The sequence below is a fragment of the Triturus cristatus genome, chromosome 7 (genome assembly GCF_964204655.1).
Source record: "Triturus cristatus chromosome 7, aTriCri1.1, whole genome shotgun sequence".
NCBI classification, from domain to species: domain Eukaryota; kingdom Metazoa; phylum Chordata; class Amphibia; order Caudata; family Salamandridae; genus Triturus; species Triturus cristatus.
This window is the reverse complement of record NC_140590.1, coordinates 1,280,668,581-1,280,681,194: the sequence shown is the minus strand read 5'-3', so window position 1 is coordinate 1,280,681,194 and position 12,614 is coordinate 1,280,668,581. Positions and strand designations below refer to the sequence as shown.

The 12,614-nt window shown below is 44.2% G+C and overlaps 1 protein-coding gene across 1 annotated transcript in view; it reads left to right on the top strand.

Moving 5' to 3' along the window:
* The window catches only part of LOC146811840 (mitogen-activated protein kinase 1-like), a 316,827-nt gene that overhangs the window by 68,814 nt on the left and 235,399 nt on the right, over window positions 1-12,614 (top strand). The gene's annotated exons all lie outside the window — the stretch shown is intronic.

Here is a 12,614-nt window from a genome sequence, read left to right as displayed (position 1 = left end):
TAGCATGTATTGTTATGTATACATTGTTTCTTTTAAATGTTCAAATCTAGGCTCTGGAAACATTTTCAAGGGCAGACATTTTCACGAAAAATGGTTGGCCTCTTGTATGTCAGCATTTCTCACGTGTTTGGTTGAAACACATCCTTTCAATTGTGATGGTTTAACGAAATTGCGTGCCTGTTCCTAGTGACAGCTTCCAAAAATATATTACTAGAATCTGTTGTTGATATCAAAGTTTTTTATTTTTTTTACATATTGGTTGCAGCTTTCCAGAGCGAAATATGTTTTTTTTTCAAAGTATTGCTCAGGTGTCCACACTTTAACTGTCAGCAGATATGGGGTTGATGAATATCGCCTTTAGTTTTACGTACAGATTGTTGTAATTTATGCTGCCTTTGTGATCTGTGCACAGCGGGAGCAGTAACAGTCCTCAATGCCAGCTTCAGGGGTGGGCATGCTATCTTTAGGGTATGCACAAAGTTTGGTGCCCCAGATTACCTTTTGGTTTATGCATAGAGGGAATTTCTCCATACTGTCTTCAGGTTCTCAGTCTGACCGTTTGTGTGGTCCTGGGACAGCTATTGATTTCTTGGTAGAATCTTTTGTGAGCTTGTCTTGGCATAACAAATTGCCAGCAAGGGGCACAGGTTGAGCTACTTAGAAAAGATATTAGAATCACAAGATCGCCACTCAAATTGTTTCTTAAATTAGGAGAGAAAGCCCTATTTTAGCTACATCTGTTTAAATTTGTCTCTGTTACATATGTAATTTTGATCATGTAATATTGTAATGCATTAGTGCTGGGGTAAAGTCGAACAGATTGAGGGTGCTTGGGATGTGATCGACTACTAATATTCAGCACCCTTTTAGATCCGAGATAAATAGATGACTGATTTGGGGTCCCAGCCCATTTGGCTTTTCCAAAGGGTTCCTGATCAGGGCTCAAAAATTCATAAAAAATGCACTAGACCTGCAGGTCTAGTAACCTACAAAATCTCCTCGACCCAACGGAAATGCACTTGACCTCTAATCTGAAAGCTGAGCAAATGTGACCAGTTAACAAGATTTAAAAGCATTTTTATTGCTCATTCACTTTGTGAGCAATAAAGATGCCTTTAAATCTTGCTATCTTGTCACATTTCCCCTGTTTTCAGAGGCAGAGGTCAAGTGTCAGTTTGTATTCCTACTCGCCAGTAAGGGCGAGTAGGACCTAAAAATACCTTGTCCTGAATTAATCTGACTCGCAAATGGGAGCGGTCGAGTGAATTTTCCGAGCCCTGCTGATGACTTGCAAGCGTTGTAAATCTTTGTCATTTATGTCTGATGTTTGACCTATGATTTTTGAGAGACAGTTCTGATGTGACTGACTTAATTGTACCCTAATAGGTTTATACAGGTTCACCAACATGTGACTGGCCATTTCTCAGTTCTCTGTTTGTCACTAGTAATGGTGACCTGCGACTCTTTGCTCCATGCTTGCTCATCTTTCAGAAAAGATCTCTTACTTTAGTGCTGCCAATGTGTTGAGCGCTATGCAATGCCTTTAACGTGCTTTTAAGCAAGGTTTATGGGGTACTTTGGCTTCAAGCTTGAACTTTATGCATATTGCGCTTGTCATGGTGCCACTCATGAGATATACTTGTCAGCCCTACCAACCTCTAAGCACTAAGACTAAACTCAAATGAAGCAAAAACCTTCCCAACCAGGGAAAGAACCCTGGCATTGACTCAGCGAACTCTTCTTTACCAAAAGGGACGGGCTCAGACAGTGACGACAGTCTGGCAAATAATCCAAATGTTGGTATTCTCCATAGCCATAGTACCACATGCAAGGTTGCACATGAGACCACTACAGGAGTGGTTAGTGTCAATCACAGGCACCCACAAGTTAGGAGGATCCTTGTTTAAACAAAGAAGGTACTGAGGGAAATGTAATGGTGGATCACAAAGTAAAATCAGGGGCAGGCCTTTCAGGCGTCTAACTCCCTCAGTGACCGTCATGACAGATGCATCCCATAAGTGGTGGGTAGCTAATATGAAGCTATTAAACATAAAGGGCATATGGAGCCTGAAAGAAGCAGTAAAAAAACTCAAACATACTTGAGCTCAAGCTAGTTTTTTAGGCACTGAAGGCCTTTCAAAAACATGTAAAAAAAAAGAACAGTTCAGATTCAAACTGATAATAAACCACAATGTTTTACCTCTACCAGAGGGGAACAAGGTCACAGTCCCAGTTAGCACAATGCATAGGGAGAAAGGCCATCCAGAAGAGGATAGCACTAGTGGCCACCTATCTGACAGAGATCCAAAACACAGAAGCCAACAGACCTAGCAGGCAAACACTCCTCAGATGAGTAGACACTGAAACAGCAAATAGTCGAAAATGTTTTCCACAATATATGAAAACCACAAATAGACCTGTTTGCAACACAAGAGCATGTAAAATACCAAAGCTTTGCATCCAGGTGCCCACACCAAGAGTCTGGGGATTGCCCTTTCAATAGACTGGTCAGGGAAACCTGTATATGCGTTTGCCCCAATTCCAAAGATGCGTCTGGTGCTAAACATGTCCAGACAAGTGCCCATGATGGTGATACTCATCACCCCTCAGTGGGCAGAGACCTGGTTTTCAGAGCTGGTTGAGATGGCACCAAGTATGGTGATTAGACTACTGCCTCACCAGGACATGTTAACTAAGCAAAGAGGACCAATACACCACTCCGAATTATTCACTCTGTTTGGCAGCATGGTTCCTGAGGACTTGAAGTTTGAACACCTAAGTCTCCCACAGAGGACCATGGAAATCCTCAAATCCTAGCAGATGGAGAACAAGGACGCACCTCATGGCAGAGTGGAACAGTGTCCTACTTATTTGTGTAACACACAAAGAAGAAAAGGCAACTGAGCACAAAAAAACTACAGTGCTTCAGTACCTCACACATCTTTTAGATGAACAATTCTCATACACCTCCCTTTTGACGAAGTAGCTTACACTAGAAGGGTCATAGCAAGAAGTTTATTCAAACACCAGTGAATAATACAGGGATGTCAAACTCCTATAGCCTGATGCTCAGGACATATTTGGGGTCAAGGGCAACACGTTTTCATGTGTATTTTGTCCTTTGGACAAGTGGGCCCAATCCCCTGCAGCACAATCCCTTTGGCTGCCAGTTTGCAGTACCACATTATGGATCATGGGAGGGCAGTGGCTGCAGTTAAGGTAATATTTTTGTCCATATGTTAAATGCTGTTCGAACTTGTATTTATGGTTCATTAATTGAAATCCTTCATTATTAGGGTTAGTAAATGTTGTAAGCTCTGACTGCAATACTGACACAGTAAAATGCAATAGGCCTCGCCTTTTCAGTTAAAGCAAATGGTTTTAACTTTATCAAAGGCGAGACCTATTGCACGTTCAATGCTTGTTTAGGTAGCTATGCGCTCTACAAATCATGTGAATAAATACATTGTAGTAGGATCAAACCCCAACACTGTGCCTTAGAAACATAGCAGTCTGGATCTTGGCTGCAATATACATTCAGCAGAGGCTCTTACTTGAACACAGAAGACTGACCAAAACTATTATGATTGCCTCAACAGGTATACTCTCAGATCTTTCTAGAAATGGGTGACCTCCCACCCAGGCTGCCTGATCTGTGTGCGGGCCAATTCACATGTTGTGGCCATTTTAGGACTTCCCTTTTATGCACACGTTGTCAAGGACTCTGTGTAGATTAGAGGGGCCACTTAAGGGGTTGGTTCTGCCTTCTTTGAAATCTGTTCTTAAAGAGTTTTGTGAAAGACTAGGAAGAAAGCCTTCTGCCTTCAACAATGTGTGCCTCTGTGTGTGGGGTATGGTGTTTGAACCTGGCACCCTAGCTTGGTTGCCTCTGGCTTCGCGCCAGCATTCGGTTCCCATGCATTCATCAGGATTTCCCGGAGAAGGTCTGCTGAACCAGCAAAGAAATGTTTTATCAGCAGCAAAACTCTGAAAGTTCCTGTATTTCTCCAGGTTAAGAGTCGTTCCTGGGGTGGAATGGAACCCTCATACTGAGCCCGCACCTGGAAGAAGAGGAAGGTGTATGGCCATTGTGTGGACGGGGAGGAGCAAACTACTAACCATGAAAACGGGAAGCAGGACTGCACACCAGTTAGAGGTCCTATTGAGGAATGAATGAACCAGGAGATGCAAAGAGTCGGCAAAGCAGCTGTCTAGATCCAAACTGAGGATACCAGCTTTGGAAGAGTTTTGAGGCGCTGCAGGAAACACCCCCTGGAATCACGCAGACGCACGAGCGTGCCCCAGCGTTCCATAGTAGAAGTCTCACATCACAAGCATCTGAGGCCGCGTGTTTTCAGTATCATAGTGCACCGATGGGGCAAACAGGGGCGTGAAGACCTGTTCCCACTGCATTTCTGTGGTAAGTCGCCTGGGTTGTGCTGGTGCGAAGGGACTGGTGCAAATCGATGTCATTTGAGATGGCATCAGTAATTAGTCTGAGAATGGAATTGGTTCAGCATTTACGTGAAGCTCTGGTACGGAACTGTCCTTTTATTGTCTTGAATATTGCAGTGTATGTATCTCGCGAAAAAAATGTGTTGGCTGTGGTATATGGTACACTTAAAACAAAAAAAAAAACAAGTTTAGTAATATTTTGTATTACTTCCTTTTTACTGGGCAAGTGACTTTAATACTCGCGGGAAGCCTCGTGCCAGCTCCTGGGGGTCGAGCAGTGGCTGTGCGCGCTGCGGCGGATTCCTCCGCACTGCCGCCGTGCTTTTCAGCCTGTCTGGGAAAGCAAAAGCACGCCGCCATGCACGCGTAGGGACAAAAAAAATGCACGCATGTGTGCTCATCCCTATGCTAATGAAAGTAAACCAAGGTGGCGTCGGGCTGTCCACATGCGCATGCGTTTTTTTTGGCCCTACACGTGCATGATTAGCTTTGCGGATGGCGAGAGCAGCCATCTTTGTCCAACTGGACGCGCGTGCATTCAGCTTTGGCTGAATCGATTCCAAAAGGTCCTCTCCATGGCAAGGGCAGCGCATGCGCTGCTTTCGCCAGGCGAGACCTAAAAATGTATACACGCGTTTTGAAAGTTTAGCAATATGAGGCTATGTATAATGCTCCCAGAATGTTCTCTCGTTTAACGCAAATATTTGCAGAAGCTTGAAAGCAAGATTGAGAATTCTTTACTTTCAAAATAAAATGTTCATTAAAAAAATTAAAGTAGGAAAAAAAAAACATTTGGCTAAACTACTGTAAAATTTCAGGTACCATTACTTTGCAGCATCAATCTGAAAGAGACACGTTAGTGATTCCTTACAGTAGAACATTCCCAGGCATCAGGCTGGATCCGGAAAGTTTTCGTCAGCAGTACCCCTGTGCGTCGGTAGGCGTCGTCGTACGGCTTCGCATACTTCGCTGGCGTCGTAGCCGCCGAGATGACTAAGTCGGTGCTACTTAGACGCGCCCACGCGCGCGGACGTCAGTTCTGTACACAAAATTTCCACACCAGGAGCGGAGAGCCATGCCAGAGACAGACTATTGGTGCAATAGAACTAGGGCCCTGAAAGGGATGACCCGAACCCTAGAGAACAGTTCACAGAATGGGGCGGCTGGGCGGGCGGTAAGGAATCTTATCACTAACTAATGTCTCTTACAGAAATATCGTTACACAAGTAACTTGTGCATCTGAAAAAGACACATTAGTGATAGATTCCTTACCTTAGAATACATACCCAAGCAATACCAACCCCGGTGGTGGGTCTGCGAAGTGAGATTACACCAGAAAGTCACGGAGAACTGAACGGCCAAAGAAGCAGTCTCTCCAGACCAGACTGTCAAGGCAATAGTGCTTAGTGAAAGTATGCAACGAGGCCCAAGTGGCCACCTGACAGATGTCTTGCAGGGGGACAGACGCGTCCCAATGCTGTAGTAGCTGCTGTCGCCCCCTGTAGAATGGGCGCGTAGCCCAACCGGAGGTTCCTTTTTAGCCAGAGTAACTGGCTTCAATGCACAAGACAACCCATCGGGAGATAGTTTGCTTGTGCACAGCCCAGCCTTTCTTAGCACCCACATAGCCAACAAAAAGCTGGTCATCCACCCGGAACTGTTGTGTGCGGTTGAGAGAACGAAAGCGCACGTTTTGGGTCCAGACTGTGGAGCCTCTCCTCTTCTCTTGAAGGGTGCGGAGGCGGAAAGACAGTGGGCAGAGTGACAGTTTGCCCGAGATGAAAGGCAGAGACTACTTTTGGTAGAAAGGAAGGGCGCGGTCGAAGCACAACCTTGTCCGGATGAATCGCCAGGAAAGGAGGTGTACATGAGAGAGCCTGGAGCTCACTCACCCGTCTAGCGGAGGTGATGGCCACCAGGAAGACAGTTTTCAAAGTCAATAGCCGCAAAGGACAGTTATGAAGAGGCTCAATGGGAGCGCACATCAAGTATGTGAGAACCAGTTTCAAGTCCCATTGAGGCATCACAAAAGAAATAGGAGGGAGAGTAATGCCTTTGAGAAATCTATTGACAACTGGGGACTTGAAAAGAGAGGGCTGATCAGGCAGCCTAAGAAAGGCTGAAAGAGCAGACAGGTAGCCCTTGATAGTGCCCAGAGCAGAGCCCTGCTGGGCCTAAGAGAGAGAAGGAACAATAGGACCTCAGAAAGAGTAATGTCTCTTACAGATATATCGTTACACAAGTAACTTGTGCTTTAGCAACGTGTTGATGCATGCTAGTATTTCCCAAAAATAGTCAGAATGGAAGATCAGTGTAACTAGTTGCATTAAGATTATGAGGAATACAAATAAACAAGCATTGGCCAAGCCAATAGGTCAGAAATTGGTTGACAGCTTTTCAGTTTTGTCAATGTGTGAATTGTTTTGGCATGGTTTTTGTAATACCTTATTGGTGTGGGAGCTGCTGGGCCCACACTGTTATAACAAACCTTGTCAAAAATAGTTTTTGGTCTCAAAAAGCACACACTGCCACTGTAGTTACTGGCACTGAACAAAACTACTTTGTGTGCCAATATGCTCCTTGTGAAAGAGCAGAATGCAGCTGCTAACAGTGAAGCCAGCAGATACAGAGAGAGAGGCAGAATTTTAATAAAGGCAAAAGGTCATGGTCAACCCCTTGACCAAATTAGGGGCCCAATTATTGAAGGAAGTCTCAAAGTGCACACATGGTATATGTCCTTGCATTAAGTGCAGCTATACGGCTTTCATGAATTCCCAAGAATTTACAGCAGTAAGCAAAAAATAGTACTCCCAGAAAATATTTGTGAACCACATTTTAACATAAGCAAATATGCATGTGTAGATTTGCTAATGCAAGAGTGTTTGCAAGTTCACTATCCCTCCAACCGCTTTTTGTTCCCAACTCTGCAAGAAGGTTTACATCTGCCATTGTCGGGAGTAAATTACCAACATTTCTCAGTATGGGAAAAGATTAGAGAAGAATTGTTGAAAACCCTTAAAACATGCAAGTTAGTAGGTTTTGCAAAGACTCAAAAGAGCATTCTAACCCTGGAACTATTGACTACCACTACCTTAAGCCCCAGTATGTAGATCTGCGGAAACGTGGCAACATAAGGGGCTTGCAAGTATTCAAACACTTCTATGGTATGAGTCCTGCCATAATCCTAGAGGCTATATCAGAGCTCTTGTAAAATGAGATTGCTGCCATAATTTGTCGCCCGACTACATGGCACCAAAGGAACAAGTGGATTATGTTACAGGACCAGTAGATTTATGAAGCAACCTACCCCATGGACAAGTAGATATTTTATTAAATTCCACATCCCTGATAATAGATTCCTGGAAGGGGAAAAGAGGATAGCCCAACCAAAGACAGTCCTGCACCGCTATGTAATCTAAACTGAGTATTAACACAACTCATGAAGACCCCATTCAGTTCAGTGCACAAAGCAGATCTCAAATGCCTAAAACTCAACAAGAGGACTATTGCAAGGCAGATAGTCCAAGCAGTCCAGACATGCTACAAAACAGCAAGCCTATCACTAACCGAGACCAAGGGCACACTCCAAAAGGATGAAATGGGCCACAGTGTCATTCATAATTCATGTGTGGCAGCCACATGGTCCTCCACACAGACTTTAAAAAAACATTATTGCATGGATGTATAAATTGAGAGCGGCACAGGTGGTGTAGAAAGTACTAAAGCGCATGTACACATCCTCAAATCAATTTCAAACCCAACCTCCTAGGAGGGGACAATACTGCTACATAATCTGTGCACAGAATGTTAATCCAGAAAAGATTCATGCTTCAAAAGGAAATGGTTACTTATCTGTAGGAGTAGTTTTGCAGCTCGTTCTTGATTCACATGCGACCCTCCCATCTTCCCGGAAATGAAGAGGCTGATAAACAAGAAGGGCAATAGGAGTGAGGAAAATGCATCAAGCCACACCACAGATTAGAATCATTAAGAGAGAGAGGCAAAAGGATCCGAAGATGGTGACTATGCAAAGGGGCTTCCAGGGTGGATGTCTGACGTCACAGAGGGAAGCCAAGGCGCCAAATGGGTGACAACGCCCAAGAGAAAAAAACATGGAGAGAAGAGGGACTAATGATGATTCTCGGACCCAACCACTAGATGGTGGAAATATACACGCATGTGAATCCAGATAATTCTTCAAGTTACTACCACAGTAGGCCTTTGTTTTCAAAGAGACCTTTCCCTTTGATGTTGGAAATCTGTTTGTAAGGACAAGAGCCTTTGTTGGTGGCTGTGATCATTCCGGCTGGGGCCAGTTTACATTCCTGGAACACCTTGCTGGTGTAACCAGAGTTAATGGAGAGGCACTGAACTGCCCTGGGAATGGAGGCAGCTTCAGACAATTTAGATCTGCAGAAAGACTAGCTGACTGATGAGACACTGGAGCCCAACATCCTGGTTTCCCAGGTGGCCTAGAAAAGGCCAGCTGGGCAGTAACACACCTTCACTTGAGTATGAAAAAGCTGCATCCTCTTTCCCTGACATAAACTGTGTTTAGTCTATGCTAAATCACGTCTCCCTCTACCCTTTGGGTGCCACTACCTGCCTCTACCATTTGGGTGCCACTACCTGCCTCAAACCGTTCCAGAGACTGGAGTCAGACCCCTGCCATGATTGGACTCTAGCTGGTGATGCTCAAATAGAAGCCATTAGACTGCCCTGCCCCTCCCTAATTACTGCTGTTCCGGAGTTACACTGTTGGAATACCCTCAAAGTCCGTTCACCATTTGCGACTGGTGACCCTTGGTAGTCCAGCTGCTGTAAAATCCTGAATGTTCCTAAATATGGGTACATTTGATAAAACATTTTCCAGTTAAGTTCAAAACGGACTTGGGCTCGGTATGATAATGCAGTGCTGCTTGTTGTGGATTAGAAGATCAGATACCTGCCAGCTAGGACTGAAATATCTAATAGTGATTGTTTGCTTGTCTACAGAAATAAGGGAATTATGTCTCCGAGGATGTAGCCTGGAAGAGCAAACACTAAACTGAAGCTGTAGACTTGAGGGGAAGCGAATCAGAAACTATAAAATAAAAAGATGGACAGCAATTGGTAACACCTGTGAAATGATGGTGAAACACAGGTTGATTAAGAACAAGCAGGTTTTACTTCACCCCACCCAACATCAAAACCCCATGCCCTAACCCATTCCAGAACCCCATGTAAGCAGTGATGTCACATACAGTTCACCTAGGTTTTTGTTTGATTCCACTGGTCACTTTCACCGACCACTTTTTTCTTTTGTGACCTTCTCTGAGTCCTCGTCTTCCGATTCAGACCAAGGAAGTGGATATTTTTTTCCCCCCTATCCGCCACAGCAGCCATATTATCAATATCCCAGAACTCAGCCCCCTCCTCCTTTTTTAGACAGAGGCGGGCACAGGGGACGGGGGTTCAGAAGGGGATGGCAACCCCCAATACAACAGAACCAGGAACAGGGATTTTTCAGGACACGGCACAGAACATACAGGAGGTAGATCGAGGTAGTATGGAGGATAACCATTCCGAGGGAGTTATGATGCCGATTTATAACCTGTCGAAACTTCCTTTAACAGAAATTGAAATAAAAGTACTGCAAAAAGGCTTATCCTTTGTCCCCACAGTGTTGCAGGATCCGGTTGAAACTAAAACCGAAGTTTTACAATTCCGTAGAAAAATTAGGCTTTAGGTCTTTTTTTCTGAATATAATGACACTAATGAGATTAACATCAGCGGGCTTAAGAAAAAATCCACTTTTTGCCCTCAACGCATGGCAATGCCTGAGGAGGTCTTATTGTTTGAGGATCAAATCTTGCGGGAAGTGGATCAACTAACACCAAACAAATCCGTTTTAAATCTAACTTCTCCAAACAGGAACAGTTGGCCTTAAAAGAACTTGCCCAGAACCCATTGACGGTGATTAAACCAGCCGACAAGGGAGGGGGGATAGTGCTGTGGGACAGTGAACAATACGATGCAGAGATTTGGCGACAATTGGACAACAGGGAGCACTATCGTCTTATTACAGAGAACCCCACAGCCAGATTAAAAGCTCAAATATTACACCTCACCACTGAAGCGATGGACCTGGGATACCTCTGTAGGAAAGAACACGAATATCTTAACTTCACTGATCAAAAAATCCCCAATATATATGTATTGCCTAAAATACATAAAAATAGTACCCAGCCTCCTGGGAGACCCATCATTGCTTCTTGTGGATCCTTGCTGGAACCATTGGCTAAATATATAGATGTATTCTTGAAGCCATTTGTCCCTATGACAAAAGCCTACATTAGAGACACCATGGATCTTATCTCCAAAATTGAATTCTCAATGTTCGACGGGACCCAGCAGTTGCTGGTTTCCTTCGACATTGAGAGTTTATACACCAACATACCACAAGACGAAGCTTTGGTGGTTATGCAGGCAGTATTAGATCAAAGGCCCCGACCTCACTATGTACCCACAGACTTTTTAATTTCCTTAGCCCAGATTTGTTTGAAAAATAATTTTTTCACATTTAAAACAGATTTATTTTTACAGATCAAAGGTGTAGGGATGGGTTGTTGCTTTGCCCCAGAAATTGCCAATCTGGTAATGAATCATTTTGAAATGATACACATTTTTGATGACACGTCCCCCTTCAGGGAACATACCCTAGGATGGGTTCGGTTTATCGACGACGTGTTCATGATATGGAAGGGTACACAGGACCAGCTGGTACAATTCCATTCCTGGCTCAACGCTAGGACACCAGATTTAAAATTCACGATGTCTTCAAGTAATAAACGTATATACTTCCTTGACGTGTGGATTTTTGAAAAGGAAGGTAAGCTGGAGGTGCACTTGTTCACCAAGCCCACCGACAGGAACACTTTATTGGAATACACATCCGGGCACCCACGCAACCTTAGAGACAACTTGCCCTACGGTCAATTTTTGAGAGTGTGACGGAATTGCACTGACAAAGACGATTACTTTAGGAACGCCAAAATACTCCAAAAAAAACTCACATCAAGAGGGTACCCGAGGAAATTGGTCAGGGGAGCATTAAAGAGAGCGTGGTACACCCCGAGGGAAACACTCCTTACCCCTAAAACCAAACCGGAAACCGAGCAAATGGTATGTGTCCTTATATTTAATCCTAAGGCTAATAAGGTGAAGCAGATAATTTTAAGGAACCTTAGATTGGTGGAACATCTAAATATCCCTAAGCCATTATTTGCTTTTCGAAGAGGAAAGAATTTGAGAAATCATTTGGTGAAAGCCACCCGCCCATCCCCTGTGCCTACTGATCTGAGAGGAATGATGAGCCTGCCAGCACTCATCGGACACTACCGTTGTAATGGGTGCGGGGTATGCCCTCAAACGAAAAATTCTAAGTGCGTGGAAATAATAAAGCGGTACACTCACAGTTAAGTTTCTCCAATTGTAATTCCAAAAACGTAGTGTACTCCGTGACATGCCCATGTGGGAAAACATACATAGGGCAGACTACCCAAGCTGTCAAGATGAGGATTTTACAACACAAATCCCGCATACGATGTGGGACCACAGGGGCGCCTATGGTCCAACACTTCATCAAAATGAATCATAGTGAAGATGACCTCTACAGGACAGTGCTAGTTGTGGTGAAAGCACCGAATAAAATATCGCTGCAATACAAGTTGAATTACCTTGAGGCACGCATGATAGAACGTTACCATACATCCAGACAGGGATTAAATGACCGTGATGAGATCTGGGCCCTGATTTGAGTTCTCGGGGTTTGGGGGTGTTGTTTATATTCTGAATAATATGAGGAGAGAGGGGGTATGCAGTGCGATGCTATGATTACACTGAGTTTGCCTTGATGTTTCTCTATTACACACGATTTTAATGTGTTTTAAATTGTATGGTATTTGGTTTTGTGTGTATAGATTGTTCAATGACCAAGCATTGTGTCCGCGCGGTCTCCCGTGCAGTCCTTGGGGGGGGTGGTGGACGGTGTCAGTGGTTCACGGGATTTGGTTCTAGTTCATTGGACGTGTGGATCTTTCCTCTCCTCGAGCCTTGCGCAAGTTTTTGAGGAGTAAATGGGCGTGTGTGTGAGTGGGTTCCCCATATACATATATTCT